The sequence below is a fragment of the Pinus tabuliformis genome, chromosome 9, assembly GCF_031772625.1.
Source record: "Pinus tabuliformis cultivar Carrire ecotype Pingquan chromosome 9, CPIR1, whole genome shotgun sequence".
Taxonomy (NCBI): Eukaryota; Viridiplantae; Streptophyta; class Pinopsida; order Pinales; family Pinaceae; genus Pinus; species Pinus tabuliformis.
In genome coordinates, this window is record NC_142307.1 from 391599007 (window position 1) to 391625388 (window position 26382).

Genomic DNA, 26382 nt, shown 5'->3' on the forward strand with positions numbered 1-26382 from the left:
AGGCCAAGGTGTGAAAGTATCGAATATCTGATGAAGTGTGAGATCTAGTATGCTAGTTATTGGGTTATGGTGCATTGATGGATCTGAACCAAGGATGAACCTTAGCTGATGATGAGGGATCAGATATAATGATAGATCAGGATCTTAAGGTGTAAAATGAATTATCATTAGGTGTTTTTACTCATGAATATTCTAGATCTGAATTCCGACGCATATATTATTCTGTAAATGATATGATTTGGGTATAACTAAAGTCTAGAATAGTTGTAGAATTCTGAATTTATATTTGCAGATATATACGCTGGTTGGATTTGAGGAAAGCGCGTATACACGCAGGTTTGACACATGGAAGTAGCGTATACCTTATAAAATATGTTTTAGTTGCTTCTATTTGTTGTTGCAATGTTCTGGGTTCTAGTTACTGTATTCTGGTGACAACATTCTGAATGATCAGATTGATGGGTTGTCAAAGTGATTGATTGATTCGGTCGTGGTTGGTTCAAAAGGAGATTGGTTGATGCATATATATTTGATGATTGAATGATGTTGTTGATGGATCCAGTTTGAAAATTTATGAAATGATGTCCCTGAAGGAAGAAAGAAGGTCGTAGCCTTCTGTAGGTCAGTGCCTACGTACCAGCAAACATATCGGCTAGTACAAGAGCTAGGGGGTTGTAGCTCCCTTCCAGTAGAAGCTGGAGAATGAGAGAAGGTTGTAGCCTTCTGCAGGTAGAAGCCTGCGCACTAGTATAAGACTGCACCAGTACAAAAATTCTAAACATAATTTTCTCATTATTAAAAGAAGACAGAGACAACAACAACAGGTGGTTTTCACCCACATTGGGTTCCACCTTATATCTTGGTGTTCATGTGTGTTGCTTATGTGTGATGCTTTATTCTCCTTTTACCGAACCGTCTAATGAATTCCTGATATACAGATTAAAGTTCAATACATGATAATTTGGATAAATTAAAATATCTTTGCATATATGTTGGTTTCATTAAGTACAGCTGCGTATACACGCTAGTTCACTGAGCTGAAGTAGCATATACAAATCAGTTTTGAAAATTAAATTATCGATCTAATAATACTGATTCACCCCCCCTCTTAATATTATTTCCAACAATTGGTATCAGAGGAGGTCCTTCAAAATAAGCTTGATCACTTGAAGGAAGATCCATCATCATGAATAATCAAGAAAGCAGGGGATCCATCAGACCGCCAATCTTTGTTGGGAGCAACTTTGTTTATTGGAAGGTAAGAACCACAACCTATCTTCAATCTCTTGGAATAGATGTCTGGGAAATCGTGGAAGGAGGATATACATTTCCATCAGCAATTCCTACAGATACGACAGGTAAAAATCAATATGAAACCAATGCCAAGGTTGTCAATACATTATTGGGAAGTCTGTCACAATCAAAGTTTGTCAAAGTTATGCAGCTCAAATCAACAAAAGAAATATGGGACAAAATCGTTCTAAGCTACGAAGGAGACTCTCAGGTAAAACGTGCTAAACCGAAAACTCTTAGAATTCAATATGAAACTCTCAAGATGCACAATGATGAAAGTATAGCTAGTTACTTCTTACGTATAGATGAGGTTGTTAATTGCATGAATAATCTGGGTGAAGAGATAAAGGAAGTTACCTTAGTTGAAAAAGTTTTAAGATCCTTATCTGCTAAATTTGAATCAAAAGTATCTGCCATAGAAGAAAAGCAGGATCTACAGACTATTACTATGACATAGCTTCAAGGAATCTTAACTGCCTTTGAGATGAGAAAAGGAGGTCCACCCGATATGAGAAAAGCAACATTTAAAGCTTCAGCAAAAGGAAAAGAAGAACTCAATGAATCAGGACATATTTCAGAAGAATAAGATGAAGTAAACTTTGTCAAGAAGCTTCAACGGGGTTCCAAAAGATTCAGAGGTAAACTACCTTTCAAATGTTTTGCCTGTGGTAGAGTCGGTCATTATGCTGCCAAATGTCCTCATAAAGATAAATATGATAAAGGGAAGGAATCTGCAAAATTGAATAGAAAACAAAGTGTAAGTAAAAATAGCTACTATAGTCATGAAGATAGTGATGGTTTATCTAATAGTGATGAAGCTGAAAATAGTAATGACTATAGACTTCTAATGGCTTATGAAGATGATGATTTTTTGGATGCTTTAGATGAAGATGACCTTTATGAAGAAATCTCTAAACTCAAAATCTATTTAGAAGAAAAGAATATGATTATAGATACCTTGACATACCAACTTGCTGAAAGAGAAAAACACAATGAAAAACTAGAATGTGAAATTGTGGGTCTAAGAAAGGATCTTGAGAAAACAAAAGCTCTCAATCTTAGATTTGCTAAAGGATCATAAACCTTAAATGAAATTATCAAAGTGAAACATTCTCCTCTGATAAAGACAGGTCTTGGATATACTAAAGACGCATCTCAATCACAGAACACTAAAAGCTATCTTGATGCAGCAAAGATCAGTGAACAATTTGAGAATCGTCAACAAAGGCATAAAGCAGACCACCAGGTAAATCAGGCTCAATTTACTTCAATGATGAACAAAAGCCACAATCAACCTCAAGTAAATCGTACTCAATTTGCTTCAAAGATAAATATCAATAGAAACTACAATCACCAGGTCAGTAGATTCGATAATCGCAAGAACTTCTTTAATGGTCAATGTTTCTCATGTCATAATTTTGGACACAAAGTTGCTCAATGTGTTGCTTACAAAACCATCATGACTAGAGAAGCACAAAATCAAAGGAATGTGATAGGGATCAAGAAAAGTTCCTATAATAACTTTTCTCTTCTTGAAAATGAAATAGAATGATCAATCTGTAACAACTTTGGCCATGAAGAATATGAATGTAGGAGTAAATTTCAGCAAATATATCAAAAGGAGCAAACTCCATTAAATCCCAAAATATGGAGAAAGAAAGAACCGCAAACAGAAAGATGTGGTATAGCCCTGTATGCAGAAGGACAAGAAAACCAGTGGTACATCGATAGTGGATGCTCAAAACACATGACAGGTGACAAAGAAAAAATACACTCATATAATGCCTTAGAAAAGGAAAAGAGTGTCTCATTTGGAAACAACACTCCTGTTGTCATAAAAGGTAAAGGCTCTGTTTTCTTGAAAGAAAAAGTTAAATCTGGGAATGTTATGTATGTTTATCGCCTAAAGCATAACCTGTTGAGTGTGATCAAGGAAATGAAGTAGTGTTTCGATCAAATGGATGTGTTGTTCATGAGCTTGATATAGGAGAAACTGTGATCAAAGGTACAAGAACTCCAAACAACCTATACATACTCAAGGGAGGACAACAACAGTGCTATCCAAGAAAAAAATGATGAAAATTGGCTATGGCACAAAATATTGGGACATCTAAGCTTTTCTCAAATAAGAAAAGCATGCAGATTCCAGGTTGTTCATGATCTTCCAGATATCAACATTCCTAAAAATACTATATGAAAATCATGTCAATTCGGTCTTCTAAAGCATAAAGATGAAGCATTTGAAAAGTTCAAAGCCTTCAAAGCTTTGGTTGAAAATGAATCAGATCGCAAAATCAAATGCCTCAGATTTGATCAAGGAAGGGAATTTACCTCGGATGAATTCTTTGACTTTTGTGAACAACATGGAATAAAAAGGCAGTTCTCCACCACAAGGACTCCTTAGTAGAATGGAGTGGTAGAAAGGATGAACAGAACTATTCAAAAAATGGCTCGTGCTATGCTAGATGAATCTGGAACTCTTGCAACCTTCTGGGGTGAAGTTGCATTCGCCGCCGTCACTATTCTCAACCAAGCAAATGTTTGGGTAAATAACACTCAAACTCCACATGAACTTTGGTATGATGAAGGTATTCTTCTTGGCTAATCTTCCCGAAGTAAAGGATATAAATGTTATAATAAAAGACTTGGGAAAATTATTGAAAGTATTGATGTTGTGGTTGACGAAGCATGCAAAAATCCAAAACAAATAGAAACCGAAGATTATGACAATGAACAAGATGAGGATCATTTTCCCACATCGAACCACACTGATTCTGAAGAAGAAACCAATGAAGCACCAGAAGAAGAGATAACGATAGAAGAAAAGACTCCGTCCAGGTATGTTAAGAAAAATCATCCAGAAACTCAAATTTTAGGGGAAAAAGGGGCAGGTGTGCAGACAAGAAGAACCATTGCCGAAGCCTCAAGCTATCTAGCATTAATATCTTCCATTGAACCTCAAAATGTAAATGAAGCATGTAGAGATGAATGTTGGGCCAAGGCCATGAATGAAGAACTTGAGCAAATTGAAAAGAATAATACTTGGGAATTAGTTCCTAGACCTCATGATAAGAAGATCATAGGAACCAAATGGATATTCAAAAACAAGCTGAATGAAAATGGAGAAGTTATCAGAAATAGGCCATACTTGTTTGCAAAGGATATGCTCAACAAGAAGGTATAGATTTTGAAGAAAATTTTGCACCTGTTGCTAGACTTGAAGTCATAAGAATGTTTCTTGCTCTTTCTAGTTTTCAGAAATTCAAAGTATACCAAATGGATGTAAAATCTGCCTTTCTTAATGGAGACTTAGAAGAAGAAGTCTATATTGAACAACCAGAAGGATTCATTCTTGGAAATGATGCAAAACTTGTATGAAAACTCAGAAAGGCTCTCTATGGTCTAAAACAGGCTCCAAGGGCCTGGTATTACCGTCTTGACAAATATCTCCACCAACAGGGTTTTTCAAAGGGGTCAGTAGATAGCAATCTATATACAAAGATTGACACTGGTAAATTGCTAATAATTGTTGTTTATGTTGATGATATCATTTTTGGTAGCAATGAAGAATCCATGAGTCAGAATTTTGCTTCAGTAATGCAACAATAATTTGAGATGTCCTTGCTTGGTGAGCTTACCTATTTTCTTGGTCTACAAGTTCAACAAAATAAAGATGGTATTTTTCTCTCACAAACCAAATATCTCAAATAGATCCTGAAAAAGTACGGCATGGAAGATTCTAAACTAGTATGTACCCCAATGCTAATAGGATGTAGTCTTAGCTCAAATGATGTATCAACAATAGTACATCAACCAAATTACAGATCCATGATTGGCAGTCTGCTTTATCTAACACGTACCCGACTGGACATCATGCATGCAGTGGGAATAGTTGGAAGATTCCAAGCAAATCCAAAGGAATCACACCTTCAGGCAGTCAAAATTATTTTCAAATATCTTCAAGGAACACAAAACTTTGGTTTATGGTATCCTAGAGATACAGATCTTACACTTCATGCATATACAGATGCGGATTGGGCAGGAAGTGTTGATGACAAAAAAAGCACTAGTGGTGGTGCATTCTATATGGGTTCCAGGTTAGTGTCTTGGTTTAGCAAGAATAAAGTTCAATTGCATTATCTACAACTGAAGCAGAATACGTCGCTCTGCATCTTGCTGCACACAACTACTTTGGATGATGCAAACCTTGCAAGATATTCAGATCACATGTACTCCACCCATCTCCATTCTATGTGATAATACAAGTGCCATCAGTATTTCAAAGAATCCAATCATGCACTCCAAGACCAAGCACATACCCATCAAATATCATTTCCTACGTGAACAAGTGCTTGAACAAAAGGTAAAATTGGAGTATGTTCCCTCCAAAGAATAGCTTGCTGATATATTCACTAAACCACTTCCCAGAGAGACATTTGAATATCTCAGACAAAAGCTGGGAGTAGCTTCTGCATCATCGTGCTGTTGAATCCTATTTTTCAGAGAAAGGTGGTTATACGCGAGTTTCATGAAGTGTTGTCATGTATATACGCAAGTTTCTGTGGGCACAATCGCGTACATGTTGGTTTGAAGAAAAGCAGTGGGCCAGACTCAGGAAAAAAGGGTCTGCTATGGTTCTGTCAATTATCTGCTCTATTTGATGATGGTTTTAATCTGCTAATATATTGGTCCTCATAAAGTTGTTGATCACTTGATGTATATATGTTTGATGATGATGCATTGATATCTCTTACTGACATATGCAATGATAAGATCTAATAGTGAACAGGTTCAGGGGGAGAACAGGGTTGATGATATTTTGAGAACTAACAATGGACATATTCAGGTTGCTGGTATGGATAATGCTGCTGATGGTGCAAATCATATGATAGTTGCTGATGACTATCATGGTCTTGTTTAAAATATTTGGTCTTTGTTTGTAAAGGTCATGAAAATACCTAATTGTAACCCCACTATGCATGGGATGAATGATGTGATATTTCTTGTTTTTTACATGTATAAACAATTGGTATATCCCCACTTGGTTGGGAGATGGATGTATGTATGAGTCATTGGTGATAGGAAGGTCATTTGTGATGTATGTATAGAGTCATGTTCTTCTTTTATAACATATTTTTGCATACTTTACTTATGCTCAGGGGGAGCATGAACTCGATCATGGGAGCTCAATCAGCACACTTCAGCATATCAGAGAATTCAGCATGCACTCAGGGGGAGCATGACCCTTTGCCCTTGATGTCAAAGGGGGAGAGTGACTTGGTGTGGTTGTTGTTGCCATCAAGTCCAAAGGGGGAGATTGTTGGCATTATGATGTATGTGTTGTACTTGATGGCAACCCACTTGTAGCAGAACAACTCACTTGTATATGGTAACTAGATGAATCTATAGAAGAGATATAAGATGTGACAAAATGCATGACAATAGTGTTTACAGATGTGATGAAATGTAGGGAAGCTTCAAGGAATCAGTTCAGAAGGCAACTCACTCAGATGAAAGATCACAGTATAACAGGTAAACAACAAAGAATTACAGAATGAAGAAAGAGAGGTATACGCAGGTTCACCATTGACCAAGCTGCGTATACACGCAGGTTCACTGTATACAAGTCACGTATATGTACACACGCACTTTCACGGAAGGAAAAGCGCGTATACCTTGGAAAACTAATTTTTTTGTCCGAAGTATTTGGTCCATGGTATTTTGATCCATGGTATTAGTCCAAGGTATCTGGTCCGAGGTATTGACCCTAGGTATTGGGTCCAAGGTATTGGTCCTAAGTCTTTTTGGTCCATGGTATTGAGAAAGGCCTAAAACTATAAAAGGAGGAGAAGATCATTAGGCCAAGGTGTGCAAGTATCAAATATCTGATGAAGTGTGAGATCTAGTATGCAAGTTATTGGGTTATGGTGCATTGCTGGATCTCAACCAAGGATGGACCTTAGCTGATGATGAGGGATTAGATATAATGATAGATCGAGATCTTAAGGCATAAAATGAATTATCATTAGGTGTTTTTTCTCATGAATATTCTAGATCTTAATTTTGACGAATATATTATTCGGTAAATGATATGATCTGGGTATAACTAAAGTCTAGAATAGCTGCAGAATTCTAAATTTGTATTTGCAGATATATATGCTGGTTGGCTTTGAGGAAAGCAAGTATACATGCAGGTTTGACACATGGAAGTAGTGTATAACTTATAAAATATGTTTTAGTTGCTTCTATTTTTTGTTTCAGTGTTCTGGGTTTTGGCTTGGTTCTGGTTATTGTATTCTGGTGACAACATTCTGAATGATCAGATTGATGGGTTGTCAAAGTGATTGATTGATTCATTTGTGATTGGTTCAAAAGGAGATTGGTTGATGCAGATATATTTGATGATTGAATGATGTTGTTGATGGATCCAGTCTAAAAATTTATGAAACGAGGTCCCTGAAGGAAGAAAGAAGGTCGTAGCCTTTTGTAGGTCGGCGCCTACATACCAGCAAACATATCGGCTAGTACAAGAGCTAGGGGGTTGTAGCTCCCTTCCAGTAGAAGCTGGAGAAAGAGAGAAGGTTGTAGCCTTCTGCAGGTAGAAGCTTGCATACTGGTATAAGACTGCACCAATACAATAATTATAATAAACAAAATTTTCTTCTTATTAAAAGAAGACAAAGACGACAGCGGCAGGGGTTTTCACCCACATTGGGTTTCTACCTTATATCTTGGTGTTCATGTGTGTTGCTTATGTGTGATGCTTTATTATGCTTTTACTGCACTGTCTAATGAATTCCTGATATACTGATTAAAGTTCAATACATGATAATTTGGGTAAATTAAAAGATCTCTGCATATATGCTGGTTTCATTAAGTACAATTGCGTATACATGCTAGTTCACTGAGCTGAAGTAGCGCATACAAATCAGTTTTGAAAATTAAATTATTGATTTGATAATACTGATTCACCCCCCCTCTCAGTATTATTTCCAACAAATATTTCATAAGAATTTTGGGTTTGTGACGAGGAGGCCAAAAACAAGCCTGTCAACACTTCCACAGTTCCATCTTTATCTACAAAAATATGTGAGCTATGCTTAAGATATGATTTTGTCAGTCTTTTGGAGTGTTTCTTGCTTTGATCTTCCTTTTATTCTTAGCTCCTTTCCTTCATTATAGATCTCTCTATTCGAATGGATGAACAAGATCTCAAGTAGGTTGAACCGATATTCATATATATAGGTCAAACATCTGTCATTGAGGATGACTTGAAGAATTTTTTTGTCAGTTTGTTGTGGACTTAAGAGTTCAACCAAAAAATGTTGTTCTTTCTTTTACAAATGACCAAATGGCACATTTCTTGAATACAATTTTTTTTGAATCTTACTAAGCATGAAGAACATGTTTGATAAAAATAAAATGATAATAAATACATAAATTATTATTTTTTACATTATGAAGATCGATATTAGTTACATTTCCAACACTTACATCAATTCCATTTGGTGATCACATATAAGAAATGTATACAAAACATAATTGTTGATATGTTATCAAGGCCTTCTATTGTTACATCCATTGTTTTTCAACATAGTTCATTAGCTCATGAAACTTATATCAAACAATATGCCAAAGATGAAAATTTCAAGGATGTATATGAAACACTAATCCATGGTATAAAAGTAGAAGAATTAGAATATATGTTCATGAAAAAATGCTATATCATCTTGGTAAATTATGTATTCCAAGTGATGGAGGAGTACATGTAATCAAAGAAGTATTTTATTCTCTCATTTTTAGTCATTTTGCTGTAGTAAAAATAGCAGATCAATTGCAACATTATTGTTATTGGCCTCGGATGAATGAAACCATGTCTAAATATGTAAATGTATGTCATGTGTGCTACTAGAAAACCAAGTAATAGAAAATTAGGTTTGTACATGGCACTTCTTGTACCTTCTCATCCATGGGAAAGTGTGTCTACGGATTTTGTATAGGGTCTACCTATGTCCAGAAAATGTCAATATTACTTGTATATGGTAGTGGATAGATCCATAAAAATGCGTGTCTTGATGCCTTGTAAAAAGTAGGTGATATGAGAGAATACTGCATATTTTTTCTTTTAGAATTTTTGGGTTCATTTCATTGTAATTGACAGACTCTCACTTCCTTGCGGAGTTTTGGTAAAATTTATGGGGGTTAATGGACACCAAGCTTAAAAAATGCACTACTTTTCATCCATAGATTGATGGATAGATAGAAGTGGTCAATAGAACAACGATACATTTACTCCAAGGATATTGTAGCAAGCAGCATAAGCTTTGGGATAACAAATTGCATTATGTACATGCCTATAACAATGTCATACATTCTTCTATATAGAGGTCTGCTTTTGAGACATGTTTTGGATATTTGCCCAAGTCTCCTCTGGACTTCACTTTGGAGAAAAAATTAGTTGTGGGCGAACATAGTGATGTAGACAAAGCCACAAATTTCATCCAAAATATGCAATTGATTCATAAATTCGTGTAGGAACAATTGGAAAAGATCCAATATGAGTATAAGGCTAGGCATGAAAAGCGTCAAATCGATCATCATTTCCAATTTAATGATAAAATTTGGTTATATATTAGTAAGTAACTTCTTAAAGATGAAGACACAAAGCTCAAACTAGTTAGGTATGGTTTGTTTATAATTATGGAAAGTAATGGTGATAATGATTTCTAGTTAGACTTACCTCCATATATGCAAATGTATTCAATGGTGAATGTTGAAAACTTGAAACTATATGAGCCTCCTATGGATCAAGATGAGAATGTTCAAGTTCCTTATTTTTATGATTTTGCTCTTGAATATCTCATTGAGTTGTAGGAATATGTCATTCTTTTTACATGAGGTGAGGACTTCACAAAGAGGTGATGTAGAATATATTCATGTAGGTATAAAAGGAATGCATCAAAGTAAAACAAGATCAATTGAAATTAGAAAAGTAAGGAATATGTATTTTGGTGGTCCAAAATATTATTAATGGGGAGGATTGATCTAGGAGGATTCCCAAAACTGGTCCAAATTCAGTGTCTCAAATTCTATTGAAAAGGTATCAATGTCAAAGATGTCAAAGATCTCATTAAGAATTCCCAACAAAATTTGAATGGGCTCAAACAAACATTGTATGCAAAAGATGCGGCCTTTGGAAGTTGAAGGAAAAATAGGGGTGAAACAAAAAAGGATGTCACATGGGACACCCATGGATGACACGTGGCACACCCAAATGACGACAAAGGGTACAAAATATAGTGACATGACATGATGACATGGTGACACATGGCATGGCATAGGTTGAGGTGGATCAATGGAAGCATGAAACATGGAACCACATAGACCAACCAAAGGCTACCACATGTACCAACGAGAGGCTGCCACATGCACTGGATGCATGGAAGGTCAAAAATATTTTGCTAAATTATAGTAATTGTGAGATTTGATCCCCCAACCTAGTCGGCACAACTACTGTGCCTTACCACTAGGCCAAGATGTGTGCCATGTTAAATTGGTGGAAGACTCTAATACTTATTTCATTTATTGCAAATGAAATCCCACAAAGTATGCACCTATAGGATTCAAATTTTTGACCTCTTATATATTGGCCATGAATCTTACCACTAGACCTCAGGTTGTGGATACGTTAAGCTACCCATCGATTTATTTAGATAAATATTAGTTTGGATGTGCTATCCATAAAATCTTGTAATATCACACCATATCATGCAACAAATGGAGTTGAACTTGCACCCTCAAGCATATAAACCAAATTCCTTACCACTAGACCTAAACTTGAACTTGTAATATATTATATGCAATTTTTTTTTCTAAGGTGTAATTTCTAGTAGATTTTTGGAGAATAAATGCCATAAAACCTTTTTGTTTGTGGGAAGTGGACATGAAGAGTGTTCCAACAATTCTATTGTCTTCTTGGAAAGTTCTTAAAGGCATTTATATTGTAGGTTGGAGATCAATCTTGATGTAAGAAAGCGTTCAAAGTGTTTTGCCTCATTTTAATGGATCAATTAATCATTTGAAGTGGACCCAAAGACATAGCTTAGGAAGTTATCAATTTGATCTTATTATTCCTTTTATTCCTATTTATTTTGCGAGTACATATTTTTAATTTCTCATTAAACTTTATTTATAAAGCTAAAAGTAGCTACAATTAGCATACAAAAGTTTTCTAGATTTAGTTTTAGATCATTACCACCTCCCACAGATCATTCACTATTATCTCTTTTTTGTGTACTAGGATCTCAATTATTTTGATTATAATAGGAACTCTATGGGAAAGGGGGGAATAACCAACATCAATACTGGTTGCAGTTCATCCCCTCTGTTTTTGGTTAACTTGTTGACTCTTTTTCTTCAACTTATTCTTATTTGGATGTGTGTTTGAATTGATTCATGTTACTAAATCATCATAAGAGACCCAATTGTGATTACTCCTAACATATGTTAAAAGTAGGGTTGTTATGATCAAATTCTTTAGTGATACCTCATGTGCTTATGAAGAAGAATCATAACCAATTGAAAAGAGATGAGGAGAAAAAATTCCCTATGGTCAAAACATTTATAGGATTCAACTTCAATAAAAATGGCTTCAATGATTCAACCATTTTGGATAAGTGTATTATACTTTTTATTGAAACATCTATAATTCAAAAATGTAAAGAGATAAACGGACACTTCGTTTTCTTGTGAAGGATGGAAGATATAATTTTATATTTTCTATATACTTCTGATACAAAATATCTATCCCAAAAAAAAAGTAAGAAGGAAATTTTTTCCCTCAAACCCAACAATCTAATGTAATTGAACTTCTCTTCATAGATTTACTTTCATTTTCCTTCAAGAAAACTTATAGTTTCCTTTACGAGTCTTTTAGGATGTGTTCTAATAAGCATGCATTTAAATTCCTTGACAAACCCATCTTGCATTTGATAAAAGTGGGATGACACTTTATGTTTACACAATACATGATATACAAATTGTACTAGGACATTGTCATTATCCCTTGGGGGTAATCCTTTTAAATAAATTATAGTACATACCCAAAAAAAAACCAAATATGAGTTCATAAAGAAATCATTTGTTTTCTTAAAGTTGGAAAGTTAGTAGGATATTTCGTTGGAAATAATCTCATCCCAGTTGAAAACTGTCTTCATTCATATAGAGAAATGAAGCACCACTAAGCCATATATGGGAATATAGGCATAGTATCTTTCCCATTGACCCATGAGAAAATCCATGCATAGTATTGATAATACTCAAATAGTATTCATATATAAATATGTATGATATCAACTAGCATGACATAGGATGGTGCCAAGAAATATTTTTAAGTTTACTCACCCACCTTGTGAATTAAGGAAAGAATCTGCATATAGAATCTTAAGGACCTTTTATAGAGTGGGTGGGAAAAATATCTTTCTAAATATAATAGGCATTGAGAAAACATGGTTTCTTCTATCTATCATAATGTAAATATTTGTTTGTCTTGCACTGAACCTATTTGTGCACTAGTAGATGAGTTCTTTGAAATAAAGCACTTCTAATATGAAACTAGCTTTGTCTAGGCCAACCATCTATATTTTGTTGGTAAAATTTTGCTTTGAATACCACCTATAAGAAGAAGAGCAATGGAAGTATTTAGTAAGCTAAAAAGTTAACAATATTTCCAAAGAAAGGCTCTTTCTTTCTTTTATTCACCATCCTTACTCTTTCCATTTTCTTTAATAGACTTTGATATGTGTGAGAGTTATTGATAAAAAATATTATCTTTTACCAAAAGGGTGGATAAAATAATTTAATGGCCTTTAATGAAAAATCCCTTCGATAAGCACATCTGGCTTTAGAATGCATGCCAATCACTAATAGTGATTATCATTTGTAAGGAAATAATTTGTGCGAGAATGTGACAATTAAGCCTCCATTATTTCTAACACCTGTCTTTATCTAGTGAATTAGGACATCATGATTGCACCATCAATCACCTTGAGAACAGAAACTATGGTAGATTGCAAGTGGGAAAGTGCTAAGTACAATATAATCAATAAAGGGAAGATATGGAGCATCAAGTGTTGTAGAAAGGGAAACTATGCATAGAAGTGATGAATGAGGAGAAATGTCAATGTGTAAGAGTTGATGTGGATAAATGAATGCGAAGAAACATGTTGTTAATTTCTCCACAAAGAAGGTAACAAGAAGTAAAATGGACTAATTATTTCAGCTGAATTAGAATAAAGTGTGGGGTCCTTCATGCACGATGTAGACAATCAAATCAAAGCAGGATGCAAAGCATGTACTGAATATGTGAATTCTTTGTATGGTACAAAGGGAGATAATGAAAGATAATAAAGAAAATGAATAAGTGTTGGGTGAGGGTATTATTATTTTATAAACCAATGGGTAAGGGTGGAATTTTATGCAGAATGCAGAGGATTGTGAAAAGGGGAGAAAATGAAGGCTACATTTGCATTCACATGAAAAAGATAAACCAAAGGTATGAGCTTAAAACATGAAAAGTATCAACATATCAACTCCAACTTTGGGACATTGACCCCTTGTGGGTTACTGAGACCTAGAAGGTATTTCCCTTTGGGCATGATGAAATATAAATAAAAGGCAAGATTATTTACAAATGGTCAATATGAATAAGTGAAGAGCATAGTATAATACATTGGCCTTACATGACCAACAACATGATCAAGAAAATAAATGTTTTTGATGCTTCCCATTTATAGGCATTTTAGGAGTTCACCATCCATGTTTTTAATAAAATAGGAATTGAACCACACACTCTCTATTTGATAAGCAACAATCTATAGAGCATCGAGAACTTGCAATGTAGAGATGGTTTCTCTTTAGTTTTATTCCACAATAAAACAAATTGGCCTTTATAACTTTTTTTTTTTAAGTCTAAAATTTACATATGGATAGTTCAATTGCTGAAATTTACATATGGATAGTTCAAAAACCTATTGGTATCACCCCGAATGGGTTTGTTGGTCATGAAAATCCTACCAAACCAATAAAACAAGTAGAGTGCCTTTGATGATTACCAGTCATAAGAATTGATAGAAGCTGAGTTATTTGGCCCCGTTCTTGGAGGAGGAGGAAGGAAATAACTGCACTTGAAATGTTTCTATAGATGAGTAAGTTAGGTTTCTAGTCTATCCAACTTTGCCATAATTTGTGTTATCCCACGTCACACCACAACCACACATTCACTTAAGTGAGATTGGAAATATTGAAGCTGAGTGAGAGATATTGCCGAGGATTCATGATCCTAGCGAGTGTTCTATTTAGTTCAAGTTGTGCTTTCAAAGACTACCTCCCTTTGGCCCAGGCAGCGCTGGAGGGTCTGCCATCTTTTTGCAGGAGCCAACGGGAAGCACCATGACCAGGAGCATGCACATTCCCTCTTTTCAACGTAACCACAATATTATTTCCTTGACCACGACCACGGGCCGAGTGCACCAAAGTCGGTGCAGTGTCCGAGTGTCTAATGCGAGAGATCCACCTTGGTCGGACTATACTTTGTAGCCAACAACCAAAGAAAATACTAGAACTCCTATTAAAAAGTGTCGATGAGGGGCTAGAGGGAATGAACTTCTTCTAGAGAAACGAAACCACTCTACCACACCTCTGTTACCTTGGAAACAAATTGAGTAGACCTGTAAGCAAACTAGGAGATTGAGTAGAACACAATTTCAAGTAAAAAACACTCGAAAAAGAATGAAGCCACCCGCTGTCACCTTCAAAGCAGTGCACACCTTGCCACAAGACCACCTTCAGGAGGAGAGGTAAGATAATTGCATTGGATAAAGCCCCACCTCCCGTTGGAATAAGGAATTACTAAGAGGGGGGGTTAATCAGTAATAATGAGATTCTTAATTTTTTTTATTGAATATGATTTTATTTCTTTCCTCTATTGTCAATTACCTATGAGAGAATTCATTCATAAATAAAGTGAGAAACATGCTTAAGCATTCATATGTTCATACAATCTATCACATGAGAATCATACACATATTGACATCGATGTTTTCATGTGGAAATCCAAAGGGAAAAAACCAACAATTTATTGTTGTAATGATGTAAATTAATCATCTACTTAATTACATAAGATTTTTGTGAGAACCCACTCAAAGGAGGCACCAAACTCCTTAGGTTAACAAGCACCTACTTTCCAAGAGGCACCAACCTCTTCTGAATCTATGCTACCACCTGCTCTTACCACTGTTCTACTTTTCATACAATTTTAAAACTGAAAATAGAGGCATATACAATTATGGAAAAACACTAATCTGGTTGGTTGCAGAAACAACTTTTGTTCTCAGTCCTCTATTGTTCCACATACTCCATTGGTCTCATAAACCAACATTCTATATTCTTCTCAAAAATGCATATCCTCATCTTTCTACCTTCTCTCACACAATATCTCTGCTACACTCCTTTCAGTTCTACTCTTGCGCTTGTTTCACAACACTCTCTACTCTCGCTACTCATCTATTCAACAATACACTCTTTTGCCCTTTTCTTGATGGAAATTGATGGTTTTTATCCTCTATTGCAAACTGCACAATGATGTCTCTGCTGCCTGTTTCCACGCTGGCCGAGTGTACCTCTGTATGGATCCTGCTGTTGCTGTTGTGTATGATGGTTGAATTATGTCATGGCATTAAACATAAGGATGAGCTTATGAGTTCTTCACTGACTCGCTGTGTAATCCTCCACACTGAGAATTTAATCTTAGTCCACTTGAACACTGTACTGTGAATTCCCATGGTTATTCATTACTTCACATAGCTTGAAAGTACTCAGGAGTGGCCACTTTGTTCCTTATTTAAATATACAAGATGTGCACGGGAAGTAGAAGATGGATTTCTTCATCTCATCAGTTCTTCTCTGTGGACCGTTGTCCTTGTTTCCTTGTCTCAACATTTTCTATAGATCCCACTGACTCCATAAACCATCTTCGTTGATTTGCATTTAATCTCTAGCTGCCGACCCATTCATCCTTTTAATTCTCTGTATTGTTACATCAGAGCCACAACATATTGTAACTCATATAAAATGAATGTTACAAAATCACACAGTTCCAATACCTTTAGCCCCTCGGTGCTTAGATCCATTATCATTTTCTTTCTCATAATACTAGGCCTATGACTGTCAGCTTAACGTACCACTGTAGCGTTATATTAGAGCCCCTGTATATCGTAACTTTTATTGAACAATCCTTACGAAACTGCAAAGACCTGATTACGTTTAGCTCCCTCTGCTTAGTCCTTAGTTCATTTGGTCTCCACATGACCATGTGCTAGTTAATATCGAAGCCCCTTTTATCATAACATGTTTCAAATTCCATTTTCATAGGAGTTACGAGGTCCTCAACCTTCAATATGCTAACCTCTAAGATGACGTCATGCTTTCGTCATCTCTCCACGTGGCACCTCTTGAGTGGTGATACGTGTCACCCTAATTTTCCCCATTAGGTCATTGAAAATGCCAAAACAAGCTGCCACGTGTCCACCGTACTTCCACGTCATGCTAACGTCATTTTCCACTTCAACTCTTAAGGACCAATCAGTTGCGACCATGTGTTTATTAGGAGGAGAGAGAAAGAGCCTCCTTGGTCCCTAGTCCTACACCAAATTCCTTTGTATTTATTTTCCTTTGTGAACCTCGGTGCTTCCAAGAAATTACAATCTGTAAGGACTTACGAGGTTCTGATATTCTGATGGCATCATCCTTCAATATAACCTTCACTAAGGTTTTGATATTCAGATGGCCCCTTCGTCCGATACACTCTGTTCTGAGGTTTCGATAAGTCTCTTGCTCCGAGGTTCTGATATGACCTTTGCTCCGAGGTTTCGATCAGTCCTCCTCAATGCTCAAAATCCATCCCGCAATATAGACTGCTATGATGCTCTGATCAGTCCTCTATTTCGAGGTTTTCATATTTGGTGTCCTCTTAAGGACTTCAAGCTCCTTACTTTGGCGATCAAGAACTTTTGATTCCGATGGCCATTTTTGGATTTCCATATATTGTTGGAAAGCTTATTCATATCACTTTCTGTTGGAGATGGTCTGATGCAGTCTTTGAGCCCATTTTCAACCTGAAAGATGGCTCCAAACCTGAAATATGATGCCAAGAACCTGGACCCCCAATTCACCATAGTCATCATTTTATGGCTTTTCCAATAAGCCTGCTACTGTGGTGATTCTCTACCAGAAGCCTACAACTACCATAGGATTCCTCCTGAGCCTGGATTACCAATCACTATAGTCATCATTTTATGGATTTTCAATAAGCCTGCTACTATGATGATTCTCTACCAGAAGCCTACAGCTACCATAGGATTCCTCCTAAACTCCCAATCACCATGCTAATCCGGTTGACATCAATGCCAACACACTCACAACCACTAGCCATCCAGACAATGCCAACTGTCCAAAAATATCCCCCTTTGGAATTGATGGCAACACCATAAGCTCCCCCTGAAGCTAGGCATGTTATTCTCTGATGCCCCAGTAATCTTCTCCCCCTTTGGCATCATTAGCAAAGAATACTTCTTGAATACTCCCCTAAACCACTACAACCTACTCTTCCATTGATGCCACTTGCTAAGTAGCTGCTAACACCCACCATAATGGAGTCATTTGGAAGGAGGAGTCACAACTCCTATCTATTGCATGAGATATACAAAGGGTTCTGTTTCCATTGGATTAGTAAAAATATATGCAAGTTGGTCTTTAGTGTTCACGTATTCAAGCCTGATAACAATGTATGCAACTTGTTCCCTTAAGAAATTGAACTTGATAGGAATATGCTTGGTCTTTGAATGCATGACAAGATTTTTAGAGATACTGATGGCACTTGTATTATCACACATAATTGGAATAGGATCAGTCAACTCTACCTAAATATATTTTAAAGTCTGCTTCATCCATAGAATTTGCGTGCAACAGGTAGCAACAACAATATACTTTGCTTCAACAGTCGATAAAGAAATGGAGGCTTGTTTCTTGCTGACCCATGACACCAAGCATTTCCCCAAGAAGAAAGTTGCACCTGAGGTTCTCTTCCTTTCATCAAGACTTCTAGCCCAATCAACATCAGTGTAGGCCTTCAACTTAAATTATTTTCTCTTATCATACCACAATCCATATTCTGCTGTTCCTTGAAGATATTTGAAAATCCTTTTGATAACAACAACATGAATTTCACGAGGGAAGGCATGAAATCTAGCCACAAGACCCACAAATTGCATGATGTCTAGCCTCAAAGCTGTAAGACACAATAATATTCCTATCATGGATTTGTATTTTGTCTGATTTACTAGTGGTTTCTCATCTTATTTGCATAATTTGCAGCATGTAACCATAGGTTTGTATCATTTTAAAGACTTCATATTTAATGTTATGGGCATACATTAATCCTTATATTTCTCTAAGAATTCATTTTTCATTTGTTCCCATGTTCTTATGGAGTTTATTCCTAAATCCATAAACCATTTTAATGCTACATCCTTAAGGGTTGTAGGGAATAATTTCAACTTTTGAGCATCATGTAGATAATTATATGATCTACGCAAGACTTCAAATTCAAAGAGAAATGTCTCAGGATCTTCGCTCCTTAATCCATGAAAGTTTAGAAGAATAAAGGGTGAGATATTTTTCATTTTGACATTTGTATTTTCATCGAGGACTGGAAATCCAAAGGATTATGGATTTATATTCTCTCCTCTTCCTCTCCTCCATTTCTTCCACCTCCTCCTTCTTTTCTTCTTCCTCCTCTTCCTCCTCCAATTCTAGGTTGTTCACCATTCAAATGATGTACCTCTCCTCCGCCTTCTCTAGCCATTGTAGATTCTTCAGAACTAATATAAGGTTCTGATCTATTTCTAAGATTAGGTTTTCAATCTCCTCTAGTTCCTCTGGTTCTTTTATCAATGGTTTGAAGTAGGTTTCTTCTTCCTCTTATTCAATAGGAACTTCCAACTCTTGAGCTAGAAGTTGTTCCCCAGTTGAAGATAGGAAAATTATTCCTGTTGTTGGGGATGTAGGATATTCTTCGACTACAACTTCTATTGATGAAGTTGGTGAATCTTTAGGTTGGATTTCGGATCTTAATTTCTTCCGAAGTCTATGTTGGCCTGATATGGATGGAATTCGAGTTTGTGTGGGTGGTGTGGCACTACGAGGTCATGGTGGAGTGAGTGATGTTGTTGGAATTAAACTCTTCCTTCAACCTACAAATCTACCACTAGAGTCTCTTTCCCTATGCATATCATGTTTTTTTTAAAGAAATCAAGACTTCTATTTACACTTCCTTGGCAACAGCGCCAAAATGTTTGTCAATTTAATTTTCTTAAATTGATTACATAAATTATCGACCGGAGTTGGTAAACTTGTGAAGTGAAAGTGCACTATATATGCTAGAAGCCTTTTGAGTTTATTAAGATAATGATTGTGGATGGTTTATTTTTAATGATTTTCTTTGTTCATATGTTCCTAATGAAAAACTAAAGGTTTACAATACAATCAGTTCTTAAAAAGGAAAGTAAGGTAAGCTATCATGATCTTCTTTAACTGACTATTGTTAGTTACTATGTAAATGATAAAAACAGAGCTATCTAAACTAATGTTCTAGAAAGATAATTACTTCTAACCTAACAATAATTACTTCTATTCAAAGATAAAATTTATAAAGAAATCTAGATTAAGATCTACACACTGCAATTATTAATCTTAATTGAAATAATAAAACAAAAGCAGAAAGAAAGCAGAAAGAATGTGATCTATTTATGAAAGGAAGGAGATTCATATATACAATCTTATTTTAGAAAGATTGTAAATGAATTGAAATTAACATAATACAAATGGAAAACCGTAAACAAATAATTGAAAGGAAATGAAACTAAGATAATGCAATTATGGAAAAATAAAGAAACGAATTGAACTGAATACTAAGCAAATAAAGGAACCTTGACTATCTGCAGGGGCCCTTCAAAAAACAACATGCTTATAACTCGATCTCAATAGCTAACTGAGCATGATATTAATGAAAATACGTCTTCAATTAAAGAGGAACAAAGTCATGGAACTTCAAACCGTCAATTACAAATTACATATACGCATGTGTGTGTCCTATTTATATTTACACACACAAACACACACACACACACAGACACATAGCATTTGCACCCAAATTTTTTGAGATTTTCATGCCTTAAAAACATAAAGACAATCCTAATCTAAATGCTATTCTGATAATGGAAAACTATAACGCTTCTCGACGATTTTCTATTTGGAAAGAAAATCAGAGGGTCATGATTGAATTGAAATCTTGCTACTCGGTTCATCCATGTGTTGACTCGCTTCCTTGACTACACCATTGGGCGATTCCCTTGATGATTTGGCTCATAAAAATAGGAGGAGATCCATGAGGAGATCAATTTCTATCTGTCCATGTGCTTCTTTTCTTAGCTGGCGCACTGGAACCCATAAAACCATGGAGATAAATACAAAATCATAAAACAACTGCAGATGCGTGTTAATTCTGTAGCTATTACAATCTTTAACTAAATAATTGTTGGAATTATGACTCAGGTTTGGCGCTATGGCACAGGTGTTGTCCTTGATGGCAACTCACTCAAGTGGCAAATCACTGTTTAGGCTCTCAAAATGATAGAAAATGAGATACCCGCAGGTGCGCTTAACAAAAGTTGCGGACCCGCAGGTGCCCCAAACGAGAAGTGCGGACATACCCGCAAGTCCTCCGAACAAAAGGTGCGGACGTCAAATTCACTCACTTTCATGCAGAGAAGCGCACGCACGTGGGAATTTTTATGATTGATCCATGGTATTTAGTCTGACGTGTTTGATCCTATGGTTTTGGTCCGTGGTATAGAATCTAAAATATTGAACCCCGGTTTTGGGTCCCTTGTATTGGCTTTCTATGGTTTTGATCCATGGTTTGTGTAAGGGCTTGCCTATAAAAAGGAAAGGAGATCATTTGGCTATGCACTCATGTGTTGAATATCTTAAGAGGAACAAGATCTGAAATACTTGTAATCGGTTGATGAGATAAAATTAAACCTGAGCATGAGAAGGCTGATCAATTGAGGGGTTGTGATCTCTTTGGCGCATGATCATATCTGTGGATCTGACAGTCTGGGGTACAATTGAGGACTGATAAAGTGTTTATATCTGGAGGTCCACAGGCGAGATACGGCTCAGGTGTGGAGGTGCGCAGTCCAGCAGACAACGCAGGTGCGGAGGTCCGCAGCCCAGTAGACAGCGCAGGTGCGGAGGTCCACAGTTCAGTAAACGGCGCAAGTGCGGAGGTGCGCAGTCCAGCAGACGACGCAGGTGCGGAGGAACTCAGCCTAGTAGACGGCGCAAGTGCGGAGGTCCGCAGTTCAGTAAACGGCGCAAGTGCGGAGGTGCATAGTCCAGCAGACGACGCAGATGCGAAGGTCCGCAGCCCAGTACACGACGCAGGTGCGGAGGTCCGCAGTTCAGTAAACGACACCGGTGCGGAGGTGTGCAGTCCAGCAGACGACGCAGGTGCGGAGGTCCGCAACCCAGTAGACGACACAGGTGCGGAGGTCCGCAGTTCAGTAAACAGCGCAGGTGCGGAGGTGCGCAGTCCAGTACACAGAGCAGGTGCGGAGCTGCGCAGGCTAGACACAGCAGAAGTGTGGATATTCGCAGGTTTCTATTGGTGAAGTTGCGGACTTTTCTTGAAATATTTGTTGGTTGCCTTTTTGTCTATTGCTGTAGTATTTTGGGTTTAGATTACTGGTACTATTTTTCTGGTTACTGCATTGGTTGATTCATTAGTTGATTGTAAAAGGAGATTGGTTGATTCACATGTACTTGATGATTATTTGATGTTCATGGATCCAGTCTGAAAATTTATGAAACGAGGTCCTTGGAAGAAAAGAAGTAGGTCAGCACCTACATACTAGTAGCTCAGCTAGTACAAGAGCTCAGGGGGTTGTAGCTCCCTTCCAAGAGAGTTTAGAAAACGAGAGAGGGTTGTAGCTCTCTCCAAGCTGTAGCCTGCATATTGGTAAAGGACTGCACCAGTACAAAATCATTGTAAAAAGAAGTTTCTAATTGAAAGAAGAGAGAGACATATTGCAGCAGGTGGTTTTCACCCACATTGGGTTTCCACCTTATATCTGGTGTTCTTTGGTGTGACTATCTGTTTTTCTTGTTCTAGTTCATTATTATATGGTACTGACATAAAAATTAATGGTCAACTTCTGAAGAATAAATTGAATTATAAATCTGGAAGGTATAGTGAAAAGAATTTAATAATACTTATTCACCCCCCCTCTCAGTATTATTTCCAACAATTGGTATCAGAGCCAGGTCCTTTTGAAGAAGCTTGATCGCTTGAAGGAAGATCCATCATCATGAGCAACTACGAGAGAGAAGCATCGATCAGGCCACCAATTTTTGATGGGACCAACTTCGTCTATTGGAAGGTAAGAGTCACAACATATCTTCAATCTCTTGGTACAGAAGTCTGGGATATCATAGATACAGGGTACACTTTTCCATCCACAACTCCTACATATTCGGCTGGTAAGAAGCAATATGAAACAAATGCAAAGGCTGTCAATACTCTATTGGGATGTCTATCTCAATCAGAATTTGTCAAAGTTATGCAGTATAAATCCGCAAAAGACATATGGGACAATATTGTTCTGAGCTATGAAGGAGATGAACAGGTAAAACGAGCAAAACTTCAAACCCTCAGAATTCAGTATGAAAATCTCATAATGCATAATGATGAAAGTGTGGCTAACTATTTCCTTCGTGTAGATGAGATTGTTAATTGTATGAAAAACTTGGGTGAAGAAATAAAAGAGGCTGTTGTGGTTGAAAAGGTTCTAAGATCTTTGTCCCCTAGGTTTGAATCTAAAGTTTCTGCAATAGAAGAAAAAGAGAATCTACGAAACCTTACCATGTCACAGCTGCATGGAATTCTGACTGCTTATGAAATGAGGAAAGGAGGACCATCACACAAAAGAGAAGCTGCATTGAAGGCTTCAGGCAAAGGAGATTACTATGAGTCAAGACATCTATCAGAAGAAGAATAAGAATCAAATTTTTTCAAGAACCTTCAACGGGGTGCTGGAAGATTCAAAGGTAAGTTACCTTTCAAATGCTTTGCTTGTGGAAGAGTCGGTCACTATGCTGCAAAGTGTCCTCATAAAGATAAGCTTGATAAAGGTAAGGAACCTGTCAGATGGAACAAGAAACATAATGTAAATAAGAAAATCTATTACACTGATGAAGACAGTGATGGACTTTCAAATAGTGATGAAGATGAACAAGGTAACAATTATAGACTTTTAATGGCCTTTGAAGATGATGACTTCATGGATGCTATAGATGAAGAAGGTCTGTATGAAGAGATTTATAAACTCAAAATTTGTTTAGAAGAGAAAAATATGATTATTGATACTTTGCAATTCGAACTGGCTGAAAAAGAAAAACTTCATGAAAAATTAGAATGTGAAATTGTTGGTCTTAGAAAAGAGATTGAGAAAACAAAAGCTCTTAATCTTATATTTGCTAAAGGATCTAAAACTCTAGATGAGATTATCAATGTGCAGCGTTCTCCACTAATCAAGACAGGTCTGGGATATAATGAAGAAGCATCTCAAGCGCAACAACCATCCACCTCCAAAAGTTATCTTGATGCAGCAAGAAGGAGTGAGAAAAAGTCAAATAGAAATCAAGGACAATTTATCTCAAGAATGAACAAAGACTACCAGGTAAATCAGGGGAAACCCACCTTAAGGATGAACAGAAGCTACAACCAGCCACAGGTAAAATCTTCCCAATTTGCCTCAAGAATGGATGTCAGTAGAAACTACAATCGGTTGGTTGGTAGATTTGATAATCGCAGGAGTTTATTCAATGGCCAATGTTTTTCTTGTCATAACTTTGGTCACAAAGTAGCTCAATGTGTTTCCTATAAGACAATCATGACTAGAGAAGCTCAAAAACAAAGAAGTAGGACTGGGATCACGAAAAGAACCTACAATAACTTTTCTGCCCTTGAGAATGAAATTGAATGTTCTATTTGTAACAACTTCGGTCATGAAGATTCTGAATGCAGGAGCAGGTTTCGGCATACAAAGGAACAAGCCTCAAATGCCAAAACATGGAGAATGAAAGAACCACAACCAGAAAGATGTGGTATAGCCTTATATGCAGAAGGGCAAGAAAAGCAATGGTACATCGACAGTGGATGTTCGAAACATATGACGGGTGATAAAGAAAAACTTCAGTCATATAGTGCCTTAGATAAGGAGAAGAAGGTCTCATTTGGAAATGACACCCTTGCACTCATAAAAGGTAAAGGTTCTGTTCAGTTGAAAGAAAGGTCAAAGCTGGAAATGTCATGTATGTTGATGGGTTAAAGCATAATTTATTGAGTGTCAGTCAGATGTGTGATCAAGGAATGGAGGTAATATTTCGATCAAATGGATGTAGTGTTCGTGATCTTGATACAGGAAAAATAGTGATCAAAGGCATAAGGACTCCAAATAATTTATACATATTCAAAGAAGGAAAACATCAATGCTATCTAAGCAAGAACGATGAACAATGGTTATGGCACAGAATATTGGGTCATCTTAGCTTCTCACAGATAAGGAAAGCATGTAAATACCAGGAAGTTTGTGGTCTTCCAGACATCAGAATTCCAGACAATACAATTTGCAAATCGTGTCATTTTGGTAAGCAAACCAGAACTAACTTCCCTGAGAAGGAAGGATTAGTTAGCAGGCCACTTGAACTTGTCCATACTGATGTATGTGGCCCATCTAGGAAAAGTTCACCTCGAGGAGAAGAATATTTCATATTATTCATTGACGACTTTTCCAGGATGTGTTGGATATGACTTATGAAGCACAAAGACGAAGCCTTTGAAAAGTTCAAATCATTCAAAGCCTTGGTGGAGAATGAATCAGATCACAAAATCAAATGCCTCAAGTCTGATAGAGGTGGGGAGTTTACCTCGAATGAATTTTTTGATTTTTGTGAAGAACATGGAATAAGAAGGGAATTTTCTACAGCTAGGACTCCTCAGAAAAATGGAGTAGTGGAAAGGATGAACAGAACGGTTCAACAAATGGCTCGTGCTATGCTTGATGAGTCTGGAACTCCCGCAACTTTATGGGGTGAAGCCGCATTTGCTGCAGTTGTTATTCTCAACAAGACAAATATCCGGGTAAATAGCACTCAAACTCCTCATGAGCTCTGGTATGGTGAGACTCCTTCGGTAAAACATTTCAAAATTTTTGGAAGCAAATGCTATATTAAAAATAATGATGAAAATCTTGGCAAGTTCGAACAAAGAGCAGATGAAGGCATTCTCCTTGGTTATTCTCCTCACAACAAGCATACAAATGTTACAATAAAAGGCTTGGAAGAATTGTCGACAGCATTGATGTAGTGGTGGATGAAAAAGAAAACACTCCCAGGCAGATAAGATCTGAAGACTTCGAAGATGATGAGGACTATCCATCAACATCAAATCAGATTCATAATGAAGAAAAAACCCTTGAGGCACCAGAAGAACAGATAAGGATAGAAGAAAAGACTCCATCCAGGTATGTTCAAAAGAATCATCCAGAATCTCAAATTTTGCAGCAAAAGGAGGCAGGCATACAAAAAAGAAGAACAATTGTAGAAGCTTCAAGCTATTTGGCATTACTTTCCTCCACTGAACCACAAAATGTAAAAGAGGCATGCAAAAATGAATGCTGGGTCAAGGCAATGGATGAAGAACTTGAGCAGATAAAAAAAACAACATTTGGGACTTGGTTCCTAGACCAAAAGATAAGAATGTCATAGGGACAAAATGGATCTTCAAAAACAAGTTGAATGAAAATGGGGAAGTAATTAGAAACAAGGCTAGACTTGTTTGTAAAGGGTATGCTCAACAAGAAGGAGTAGACTTTGAAGAAACTTTTGCTCCCGTTTCTAGACTTGAGGCCA